At 45.9% G+C, this 13036-nt stretch overlaps 1 protein-coding gene across 3 annotated transcripts in view; it reads right to left on the minus strand.

The window, feature by feature from the left end:
- CHRNA9 (cholinergic receptor nicotinic alpha 9 subunit) overlaps nt 1-931 on the minus strand; it is a 41136-nt gene extending 40205 nt beyond the window's left edge. For 2 of the 3 annotated variants that reach the window (XM_073342218.1, XM_073342215.1), the window contains exon 1: nt 794-931. The gene's annotated coding sequence lies outside the window, so the exon portion shown is untranslated. Of the gene's footprint in view, nt 1-305; nt 525-793 lie in introns of those variants that run through there. The other variant, XM_073342216.1, reaches the window with a different exon arrangement.
- Nucleotides 932-13036: the final 12105 nt, after the last annotated feature.

Consider the following 13036-nt stretch of genomic DNA (forward strand, 5'->3'; position numbering starts at 1 on the left):
TCTTCAATTGGAGGTTTGAGCTCAGAACGAGAGGACCAGAATGTGTGCTTTTACCATGTTTAAGGTAAATAAGCAAGCCATAAATCCTATTAGAAAACCCCAAACGCTTAGACCTTTGTCAGAGATCAAAGGATTGTTCTGAGGCTTTTTAATCCTTTGTAGATTTTTACTTAAAGATATTCTATCTTCCTGTGCAACCTGTCCCCGCCGCCCGCAGCATCAAACGCTAGGCCTCACATATGTCAACCCCAGAGAAGGAAGCGGAGCCGCGTCTCCAGGTGTATTGTCAGAGGCTGTTTACTAACCCTCCAGCTGCTTCGAGCACGTACATTAGAAGCGGCCGAGGAAAGCGGGAGCGAGGGCAGACACACCCTACTCCCGGGGAGCGCGGGGCCCACCGCACCGCTCGGCGGGAGCTCGCCGCCGCCCAGGCGCTCCCCAGCACCCGGACTGCGCCCGCCCCGCGAGCCTGCTGGCGGCACGTGGCGGGAGGCACCCGCGCTCGTTCCGCGTCAAGTCGGTGCTGCGTGACACAGTCCCACCCGCCGGGAGCGGCCCGCCGAGACACCCTCTCCCCCCCCCGCGGCAAGCCGCCCTGGCCGCTGTCCCCCGACCCCAATGCCCCACTTCCCCTCGGGCCCCAGCCGCGCAGAGCGGGGAACGCAAGCCCCGCCCCCCGCTCCGAGACTCCAGCCCCCGGCGCGCACCGGGGCCGAGCCGCCCGGCCGCTGCGGCCCGCGCCGCAGTGCACGCTGGGGATTGGAGTCCCCACCGGCCGCAGCCCAGCACTCACCGCTGGGCGCGTCTCCTGACGCCTGCTCCACGGCAGCGGCCGCTCCGGCTTGTCCGCGGCTGCGAGGCAGCCCCGCTGCTCCCTGGGGCTCCGCATCCTCGCCTGGCCTGAAGCCGCACGAGCACCTGGGCTGGCGCTAACGCCGCTTGCGGCTGCCCAACGGCCGCCGCCCGCTCGGAGAGACTCTCCGCCAGCCACCCCATGCCGGGCTCCCGGGCCAGGAGCCCCAGCACCGCCCAGAACGGGCAGGCGGCGGGCTCGGCCGTGCTCTGCGGGCAGCGGCTTCTCCAGCCGGGCATCGGTGGCACTGGCCTCTGCCGGGCTGAAGCGGCAAAGGAACCCCCACAATGAGCGTCCTACCTACCACAGCCGGCGCCCCCTCCCCCGCCCTTTTTGTATCGGAGCCGGCCCTCTCGAGCCAATCGGGGCGCCTTTTCCGACTCTCCTGATTGGTGAAATTGGCGATTGACAAGCCGAAGTTGCGCCGCCCACTCCGGAGGACGCTGCGATTCGCTGGTGTCTTGACCAATGACTGGGCAGGCGCTCCTCGCACCCAAGTGGTTGTCGCTCCGCCGCCCATAACCCGCTTCCCTGGGCCGTCTGTTGTTGGCGTGTGGCTAAAGGGCGATGCCAACAGCGCCCTCCAGCGTGGATTGCGGAGTGACTGAGCCATGCAAGGCGAGGTGCAAACGCAGGGCAGGGCTGGTTCGCTGTGGGGAGGTAGATTTTCCTCAACTAGGTTTTAGTAACTCCTTAAGGAGTGTGAGATCTACATCTACCCATAGTTACCCGGCTGACAGTCGTGCAGGGCAAGGGCCCCACCACACCTTCCTGAGTTCTAGTTCTCACAAGTACTAATGCCATTGCACGATCTGATTACAGTATTAAACGCCATACGTCCTAGGATTGATTCCCCTGAAAATACTCTGGAGACGAGTCACCATTGTCCCCTGGCTGCCACCACACCCTCATCTGTGATGACAATATTAGCACTGTTGCAATTGTTGGTCTCAAGAGGTGGCAGGTACAACATCACAATGAGGATTGTATGTCAGGCTGGATCATCTCATTTTAAATAAAAGCAGCAAAAAGTCCTTTGGCACCTTATAGACTGCCATGAAACTGCTGAGTTACAATTAGTACCCTTCAGTGATACCCGATCCTTGGTGTTTTTATTGTCTCTCATCATTATGTGCCTAACAGATTTGGCACTTGTGCCTATAATCTGTTTATACCCCCTGCTGGTTCCACTGGCAAAAAGCTAGATCAGGTTGGATGGTCTCACCCCAAGCTGCAAGGAAGGTCTTAATCTTGATATCTGACCATGCACAGATTTGGAGGTCTCCATTTGATGAGATGAGATGGGAATAGCTAGCAAACTGCATAGTTATTTAAAAGAAAAGAAAGAAAGTACGCTGACATTGAGCTGTGCATTGTGACTATTTACAGCAAGGAGTGGGCAAAAAGTATTGAACTTCTTGTCTATTCAAGTATTACTTCTTTGTGGAATATCTGTTCTAATGGGAATGTGGTGGGGAAACCTGGTTATTGTGTGATGCAATGCTTTGGGAAGACCTACTAGCCAGGCTACAGTCATGACTGTGTTCCCATCTGAACAGAGGGACTGTTTCTGTAACTGGACTTAGCAACAATCATGCATCAGCCTTGGTTGTTAGCTGGATTTAAGCGAATAAAATATGGGTATGAAGTCAACATGGACACAAATCATGTTTAATCGCTGTGCTGTGGTGTGTTTTCCAAGGTCTTTTCATTTCATTTGGGAGAAAAATATGCACTTTTCTCTAATTACTAGTCTAAAACTGGCGGTGCATGGTCACTTGTGAAAAGTGCAATTTACAAAGCTTGCTTCAATTTGCAGTTATGTTTGTTGTATACCTGGCAATATAATACAATATATATACTTAATATAAATTGATTTACCAAATGTAATATATCACTCTCTAACTTTTGTACAGATGGAAGTTTAATTCTGAGCTGTTCTACATACAGTTTGAGTGAACCCAGCGTTTTTGGCAGGTGTTTCCGGTGCAGAAAGAAAACATCTCTCTGTGGTTAGGCTGCTAAGTTTACTGTACTTCATCGCACTCACCAATCAGCTCAGAGCATAAGAGGCTCAACCACTTTATTTGGGGCCTGTTGTGAAAAACTCCAGAGTTTGTGGGACACAGTAACACTGAAACATAACTATTTTACACAAATGTTGAAACTTCAGGGTAACTGAAAGAAGATATTTGTATTATTGGATTAAAATCACTGTCAGCTTTTCTGTTGCAATACCCACAAACTCTAAACTAGAGAAACTATATTGGCACTGCTCCAGTGAATCTTTGAAACAAACACCATACCAACTATAAATAATACTTTGCACTTCTTTAATAACTTCCATCTAAGGGCTAGTCTACACTGGCAATGTTAAAGCACTGCCACGGAAGGGCTTTAACATGGCTTATATAGTCGCAACAGAGCGCTGGAAGAGAGCTCTCCCAGCGGTCTAGAAAAACCACTGCCACAAGGGGAGTAGCTCCCAGCACTTGGAGCGCGGCTCGGCGCTTTACAGCGCTGAAACTTGCTGCGCTCAGAGGGGTGTTTTTTCACACCCCTGAGCGAGAAAGTTGCAGCGCTGTAAAGTGCCAGTGTAGACAAGCCCTAAGTATGCAATGCATACTAGAAACATTGACTTAGCTTTATGTCACCTCTGTTAGATAGGGAAGTATTGCTATCCCCATTTTATAGCTGGGGAAATTGAGGCACATTGAGAATAAATGATTTGCTAAATGTTACCAGGCAGACTGTGGCAGAGCCAGGAATAAAACTCATGAGCCTAGTTTTGATCTCAGTTATACCAGTTTTACTTAGGTGTAACTCTAGATCTTAGAGGAAATATGCTGATGTACCCCAAAGTAGGGATATTAAAGTAAGCCTCTAGATTTCCTGATTTCTTATCCCATCTTACCTCTCTCTAGCCTAAATAGATAGTAGTTCTAAAACTATTTTTAATATGAGGGAAATTTTAAAATTAACAATTGATATATGTCTGCTTGCTTCCTAGATGGCTGGCACAGCAGGTGTGAGCCTCCTACCATGATCCAAAGTGGTGATGAGTGGTGCCTGACTGGTCTTTGCCAGTTGTGGAATGTGAGACTATTTCCCAGGACCCTGTGAATCGTTGTCCATCTCCTGCAATAAAAATGTAGGGGTATCCTCCTATTCTCCCAGGTCTAGCTCCATAGGGGAGCAAGCAGAATACAGGAACTTTTTGTCTATCCATAAACAGAGTCCCAGCCCAGCAATTTGACCTTGACTGAGTGTTACCTAATGTTGCTCTGATGATTCCTGCCCAAGACATTATCAGCTTAATGCTTATAGCCCCTGCCTGAAATCAGAAAGTATGGACAGAGACTGCAAATCAGGAAAAACAATCTAAATATAAACAGATAATGTTATTAAAATAATTTGGGGAAGGTGGTGACAGCTATGTAGATAATACTGAAATGCAAATCCTAGTATACAGTAACCAGTGCAAGTCGCAGTTCATAGTGGCTTTGCCCATCTTCCCAAGGAACAAGGTGTGTTTTAACCTGTGGTTGGTACATGTTAAATAACATATGTTAAAATCTTAGTGTAGACAAGGCAAGTCGTGTGGCTGAATTAAAGCCTCCCTCAGCGGAGTTTGGAGTTCACCTTAACCAGCAAACAAGTATTAAAACTACAACTAGCCTTATCTATACTGGGATTTTAACACATTAGTTACACATTACACAGATGCCTCGAGATGTGTACCAGTGTAAACTGTATCTATACTAGGGGTTTGCACTGGGGGCAGCTTACATTAGTGGTTGATATCCCAGTACCGTCATGGCCTTAAATGAATGAAGGGCTTGCTCAGCCTAGAAAGGATTTGAACCTCTGCTTCCAGAGTACCTAGATATTTCAGAAAGAAAAGGAGTACTTGTGGCACCTTAGAGACTAACCAATTTATTTGAGCATAAGTTTTCGTGAGCTACAGCTCACTTCATCGGATGCACACTGATGAAGTGAGCTGTAGCTCACGAAAGCTTATGCTCAAATAAACTGGTTAGTCTCTAAGGTGCCACAAGTACTCCTTTTCTTTTTGCGAATACAGACTAACACGGCTGTTACTCTGAAACTAGACATTTCAGATCTGCAACTTCAGGTTTTGTATAGCATCAAACACACTCTGAGCGATCAATAATAAATATGAAGCTTTATTTATGTAGAACCATAGAATCGTAGAACTGGAAGGGACCTTGAGAGGTAATTTAGTCCAGTCCCCTGCATTCATGGCAGGACTAAGTATCATTTAGTCTAGACCATCCCTGACAGTTGTTTGTCTAACTTCCTCTTAAAAATCTCCAGTAATGGAGTTTCCACAACCTCCCTGGACAATTTATTCAAGTTCTTAACTACCCTGACAGTTTGAAAGTGTTTCCTAATGTCCATCTAAACCACCTTTGCTGCAATTTAAGCCCATTGCTTCTTGCCCTATCCTCAGAGGTTAAGGAGAACAATTTTTCTCTCTCCACCTTGTAATAACCTTTTATGTACTTGAAAATGGTTATCATGTCCTCTCTCAGTCTTCTCTTCTCCAGACTAAACAAACCCAATTTTTTCAATCTTCCCTCATAGGTCATGTTTTCTAGAACTTTAATAATTTTTGTTGCTCTTCTCTGGACTTTCTCCATTTTGTCCACATCTTTCCTGAAACGTTGCGCCCAGAACTGGACACAATACTCTCGTTGAGGCCTAAACAGCACAGAGTAGAGTGGAAGAATTACTTCTCGCATCTTGCTTACAACACTCCTGCTAATACATCTCAGAATGATGTTTGCTTTCTGCATCCAATGAAGTGAGCTGTAGCTCACGAAAGCTTATGCTTGAATAAATTTGTTAGTCTCTAAGGTGCCACAAGTACTCCTTTTCTTTTTAGTGTTACACTGTTGACCCATAGTTAGCTTGTGATCTGCTATGACACCCAGATCTTTTTCTGCAAACTCCTTTCTAGGCAGTCATTTCCCATTTTGTATGTGTGCAAATTATTGTTCCTTCCTAAGTGGAGTACTTTGCATTTGTCCTTATTGAATTTCATCATATTTACTTCAGACCATTTCTCCAGATCATTTTGAATTTTAATCCTATCCTCCAAAGTACTTGCAACCTCTCCCAGCTTGGTATCATCTGCAGACTTTATAAATGTACTCTCTATGCCATTATCTAAATCATTTATAAAGACATTGAAGAGAACCGGTCCCAGAACTGATCCCTGTGGGGCCCCATTCAATGTTTTACATGTTAGTTACATTCCTAGGGAACAACTTTTCAAATGAATAGCACATTCTACTAGATAAGCACAATAACTGGTTGTGACTGTTGAAATTACAAGCAGGGAACTAAATTAATTTTAAATTTTCATTATAAGCCGTTCAAGTTACAACCCTATTGAGATGAATGAAGGCAGTTCACACTTCTTAGAGTTTTTGTTTCAATTGGTCAGAATCTACCTCTAATTACACTTCAAAGGTATTTTTTGTAACATGCCACACTTGAAACCTAACTCTTATGAATAACTCTGTGACTGAGCATTAATGTATGAGGTCTTTTTTTAATATAGAGTAAAATAAACTTGAGGGAATTATAAGACAAATATATAGCAATATAAGAAAGAAGTATCAAATAATATTATTATATATCCTGTCATTTTCTGCAAACAGTGTCTGGATTCAGATTGATACCTCTGGTGAATTAACATGAAAAAGGTGGACATGAGGCAAGGGAAAAAAAACAGAGGGCATTTGAAGTGGAGGGTGCTTATTTAAGAAATAAGATGATAAGATCAGATAGGCTAAGAGAAAACTATTATGTGAGGCACATTTAAAGAGAGACTCTTTAGTTGACATACACAAAAAGAAATAACAGGAATCACAAACAGTTTGTCCAAAGCAGTGAATAAAATTATGCATGGATTTGGGACACATAAAATGGGTATTTCATACCAGACTGTCATAGCATTCTCAGAGTGTATATCTGTATAAACGTTTTTGTGGATGAGGATGCAGGGGTGCAGATCAAGTAACCTGAAGTGTAAAACTGTCCCACAGGAGAACAAGAGGAGAAAGAAAGGAATGACATGAGACATCTGAAACTAAGGGCTTGACTACACCAGAAAATTGTACCAGTTTAATTTAAGGTGTGATTTTAAACTGATTTAGAAAGGGATTATCTACACAAGTAGTTATTCTGATATAGATATTCCTCTATAAATTCACACCCTACCTTATTCTGATTTAACTTTCCTGTGTAGACAAGCTCTTAACTGCTGCAAAGTCTGTATGGATGCCGATTTCATTTAAATGTGTCTTATTTTGGTTTAAAGTCAATAATTGATTTTAGTTAAACTGGTGCAATGTCTATTTCTAGACAAGGCCTAAATCCTCTCTCTAGACTGGAGATTTCAGCCAATTTAGTTGCAACAAAGGATGTCTCGAGCATGGAATGTAGGCCCAATTGCTATAAACCATGACTGCACCTGTGTAGCTTAACTCAGCTCAAAATCAGAATAAACTGCAACTTCAAGTCTATGGTAACCAGTGCAAGTCACCGTTCATAGTGGCTTTGCCTATCTTCAAAAGGAACAAGGTATGTTTTTTAACCTGTGGTACATGTTAAATAACATATGTTAAAATCGTAGTGTAGACAAGGCAAGTTGTGTGGTTGAATTAAAGCGTTGAGGAGTTTGGAGTTCACCTTGACCAGCAAAGAAGTGTTAAAACTACAACTGACCTTATCTAGACTGGGATTTTAATGCGTTAGTTAACAAATGTTAAAAACTCACCTTTTTCCTAGTTTAGACATGGTCTAAGAAGTTTAAGTATTAAAACAATTCAAACTAAACATTTCAAGACATTGTAATGATTTAAGAACTGAAAATGTACAGCAAATTTGCTGGAGATTACTTATTAGGTCACAGAGTATACTTCATATACAGTAAATATGGCAATATCTCTGTCAGAGAATGGAAATTATTAATCTATACACAATCCTAATGAGTTGTTGCATGGAAATTCAGAACCGTTCTGACTCATATACTCTGCAAACAACTTCATGAGACTGCAGTTTCACTTTTTCATGTGGCTTCATTATAAAGGTTGAAGGTGATTGTCTTACTATGATGAAATAATATTCCTTCCACTTGGCTAAATGCTTTCTAATTTTACTACAGCTTATGGAGGGGTAGAAAGACCGAACTGCTAAACTGTTTTTTGCACCCACACTTTAAAAAAGAACTCAGTCCTTAGCATGAACAGGAAGGAAACAAATATCTCAGTGCTCTTCACTATTTTTGAAAGGGGAGCCACTTTGGCAAAAAACCTTCAGTGTGAGAGCCACATCACCTACTAAATTAACACATTACTTACTACTCCTTAATGATGTAATGTTACAAAGCCAGTCGTGTAACTAAAACAAAGTCTGCTTGTACAATAAAACGATACTTCTTTAATAAAATAATAACCTGGAAAATATATGGAATTAAAAAGACACCTATGTGAGTGAACTTTTTAAGAGCAGAATAATGCAAAACTTACTTTAAAAACTGGATGAGTGAAAGTGTGCCTGTTCCGCTTTAACTTTGTTCATGCAGTATTTGTAATCTGTCATCGCAATACTAGTAAGGCAGTCCATATGTTCATTGGTCAGTTTGTTCCCTGTTTTCTTTTCACCCCCTCTGGCTGGGGGTGAGGGCTCTTGGGTGGAGCTGGGAATGAGTGGTTTGGGGTGTGGAAGGGAGCTCAGGGCTGGGGCAGAGGGTTGGGGTGTGGGGGTGAGGCCTGCAGGGTGGGGCCAGGGATGAGGTGTTCAGGATGCAGGAGGGGGCTGAGGGCTGGGGCAGAGGATTGGGATGTGGGGAATGGGTGAGGGCTCTGGATGGGGTTGTGGGCTCTGGATGGGGCTGGGGATGAGGAGTTTGGGGTGCAGGCAGGCTGCACTGGGCCTGGGGCCACAGGACTCCCCCCAGCCCTCTCCCTGCCTGCAGCATCTAGCTCTGGGGAAGGGGCCTCTCTCTTCCCTGCCAGCAGGCAGCACGGAGCTCCGGGGGAGGGGACCCTCTTTCCCCTCCAGCAGCAGGGAGCTCTGGGGCTGAGGGAGAGGACCACAGCAGCCTTGCAAACTCCAACTTGCTCTCTTCCCCAGTTCCCCACCACCACCTCTCTCCTCTCCAGGTCCCTGCTGTGTGGCCCTTTAGAGCTGCTGCATGGCTATTTATAGCCTGCTGTGCAGCCGCGCAGCTTAGAGGGAACTTAGTGAGTCACACTTAGGGTCGATGGGAACCACCACTGGCTCGCGGGCCTTGCAGTGAAGAACACTGAAATATCTGCTTATCACCTAAGAGAGAAGGAAATAACTTTATCTTGGTCTTTGAGATTCATATACAAGAGGGATTACATCAGTGATGCTCAGACTGAGGCACGGAAGCTGCAAGTGGCTCTCTAATGCTTCTCCTACAGCTCTTTGCAGCATGTGATATTAAAAGACTGTGTGATTTAATTATTAACCAGTCAGAATGCTTTTACTATGTTATTAACCAATTAAGTTATCAACTTGCACTAAGTGTTTATCTTATTTGCTCAGAGAATATATATTTCACACAATATTTCCCATCATACTGTTTAAATATGAATATATAGTACTATAATAAATGAAACAATGAATTCACACTACTGTGGCTCTTTGGGATAATGCTGATCGCTAATTTGTCTCTTGAACCAATGAGGTCTGAGTATCACTGGATTAGATAGTTGAATAAAATTGCAGTGGGATAAGAACATAAGAATGGCCAGACTGGGTTAGACCAAAGGATATGGGAACATTTTGCCTCTAGGTTCAACTCCAGTCCATTGCTATTTGGTGGCCTATAGTATGACAAATGCCATTGATAAGAAAGTGATGGTTACTATAAAAATGCTTGTAATAATAAATAAAGTTAGTGGTCTCAGTCAGTTTCCAGTAAACAGGTGTCCGAATGGGAAAAAAAAACAAAAAAAAAACAAAACCCACATCACATTACAAATGACATTAATTGGCATCCCTGTGTAGCATTCTCATTGGAGGTGTCAAAGATTGAATAGTCATGGCTACTGAACTTCTCCAAAGAGCAGCATGGAAAAGTATGCACTACCCATGCTCTACCTGTTCTTTGGGTAAATATGGTACCATAGTGTCCAAGGCTATCAATGTAGCAGACAGCATAACCTCACACAAACATAAGAAAACTATTTCTTCCTTTTCTGCAGGACTCAGACTTTACTAGGGAGTTATTTAGGCTTGGTCTACACTACAAAGTTTGATCAATGTAAGCTGCCTTGCATCAACCTAGTTGTTTATGTGTCCACACTTAAATTTGTCTTCCACTGACGTAAGTGGCCTGTTACGCCGACACAGTAACACCATCTCCCCGAGTGGCATTGAGTCAAGGTCAATGTATGGAGGTTAATGAAGTGCACATGTAGACACTGAGCTAGGCGTACTACAGTCCTCCAGTAGTTGTCCCACAATGCCCCACACTGACCGCTCTGATCACCATTATGAACTCCACAATGCCCCTGCCCAGGAATGAGGTAGATTCCCCCTTTAATGACCCACAAATTTTTGAAGTTTTTTTTCCTGATTGCCTGGCTTGATGAGCATACCTAGCAGCACTCCATTGTTGAGTACAAGGCCCAGCTGACCATGCTGGTTGCATGCTTCAGACGTGCTCTGGCCTGAAGTAGACAAGAGATATTGGATCTCCTGGCTCTGTGGAGAGCAGAGGCTGTGCAGGCACAGCTCCAAACCAGCCATAGAAATGTTGACATCTACAAGCAGCTTATTTGGGGGATGCAGGGGAAGGGCTTTGTCAAGGACCAGCAGAAATGCCATAGGAAAGCCCAGGAACTGCAGCAGGCATACCAGAAGGCCAGGGAGGCCAACAATCAATCTGGTGCCAAGCTGCAGGCCTGCTGCTTTTACAATAAGCTGCATACCATACCTAGCTGAGACACCACACCATCACCCCACAAACCACCATCTATACCACCAAGAAGCACAAGTCACAGGCCCCTGCTCATCGGCAGCCAGTATAATAGGCCTGCCTCCCCTGGCGCTGCTGCAGCCGCTGGACTCCCAGTTGCAGGGTTTGGCAGCCTCCTCATCCATCCTGGAACCTGCATGGGGCACATCAAAAGCATATTCTAACAGATGCTTTTCCCCTGGGCAGGTTGAGTCCGGGGAGGGGAGGCACGGCATGACTTTGGCCAGCCTGGGGCTCCTCTGGGTTGGGGGCTTTAGCCAGCCTGGGGCTCCTCCCGGTTCAGGGGGAGGCTCAGGGCTTCGGTCAGCCCGGGGCTCACCCAGTCGAGATGGGGGGGGGGGGGCGCTCAGGACTTCAGCTGGCCCAGGGCTCCTGCGGCTCGAGGCGGGTGTGATCAGGGCTTCTCTGGGTTGGGAGGGCTAGTGGCTCCGGCCACAGGGGGGCATGGGGTCTTGGGGCTCCGGCTGTGGGGAGGGCGTGGGTGGAAGGGGCGGAACCAGAAGCTAGCCTCCCCAAAGGGATACTCTACCCACCACCCATGCCCCTGCTGTTAACAGTGAGGAGGTGGACAAAGAAGAGGAGGAGGATGGCAGACAGGAGACCAGGGGATCCAGCTACTCAGTGAGCCAGGACCTGTTTTTGACTTCACTGCAGTCCAGCCAGTCCCACCAATCAAGCAGAGGTGAGGCCAGTGCAGGGTAAGTATAAACCTCGGGTAAGTATATTCATAAATTTGCCATTACAGAATGGCACCTTCCAAAATAGCAGGACACAGGTTTTAACTTTTCATTAATTTACTCATGCTAGAAGAATAGTGGTACAATACAACCAAGAGAGGTAGAGTTGCAATCTGCTTTTCAGTCCCCCCTAGAATTGGCGGGGGGTGTGTGGGTGGGCATGCTAGGCAGTTTGTTTATATACACTGGGATGTCCCTTGAATCCTCCTGAGAGATCTCTATGAAACTTCCATGGAGTTACTCTGCAATTTTCTGACGAAGGTATCTGGGGAGAGATGCCTTCGTTCTTCCATCACAATGGGACACTTTCCCATGCCACTCAAAGATCACTTCCACAGGCACCATTGTAGTACACAGGCTAGCAAAATATTGGCCTGGGAAGCTTCAGGATGCCAGCAGCAGCTCTGATCTCTCTGCCTTTGTCACCCTCAGGAGGGAGAGATCAATTAAATTCACCTCCGCCTATGGAAAATGGAGGCAGTATTCAGCGCCACTGTTCTGTGCTAATAGTTTTGTGCAACCCAACTATTCCCTTTTCATTTCCCTAGCCCTGGCATACTTAGCATGGCTGGTGCTGTGACTGGCACCATGCACAAGCAATCCCAAGTAGAAGTGAGAATGAGCATATAGTGCTTAAAATGTTAGGGGAACAAGGGGAGTGAGTTCTGCATCTTAAGTTTCTATTTAGATAGTGAATGTACTGACAGTGGTACCTCTGTGTTTTATCTATAGCTGGTGCCATTACTCTTTGAGGATCTCCCCTTCCACACCCACAGAATGCCTGAGCCAGATAAGAAGGAGAAAGAAGGTGACCCAGGATGACATGTTCAAGGAGATCCTGCAAGGCAGTGCTGCATCAGATCATGATCACAGGGCCCAGAGGATGAACACTTGGGACAGTCTGGAGAAGGAAAGAGTGGAGAGAAGAAAGGCCCAGGGGTCCCAGCAGGAAAAGCAGCGTGTGTTCCAGCATACCTGGAGCAGCTTTAGAGATGGGGGAGGGGGGCTGGGCGTGCATGTCTGCATGGTTGATCACCATCATAGAATATCAGGGTTGGAAGAGACCTCAGGAGGTCATCTAGTCCAACACCCTGCTCAACCTTAGCTACACAGCGATGGCCCCCCGTCGGGGGGCAGGGCTGGGTGTACGTGCATGCCAACAAGCGAGAGAGAGAGACAGTCCCTCTCTCTTGCGACTGCAGATCGCTGGCGTGGAAAGGTAGGGCTTTTTATTATGCACAAGGCAGGTTAGAGGCAGAAATATAGCAGCCTGCCTGAGTTAATTGAACTCATTCTCTTTGGCACAAATGTAGCAGCCTGACTGTGTAGTAAGGTTGTTGAAGTTGCTGTTAAGAGTGGTCACTTTTGATAAGCTATTACCAGCAGGAGAGTGAGTTTGTG

This window comes from Lepidochelys kempii, chromosome 4 (assembly GCF_965140265.1).
Source record: "Lepidochelys kempii isolate rLepKem1 chromosome 4, rLepKem1.hap2, whole genome shotgun sequence".
Taxonomy (NCBI): Eukaryota; Metazoa; Chordata; order Testudines; family Cheloniidae; genus Lepidochelys; species Lepidochelys kempii.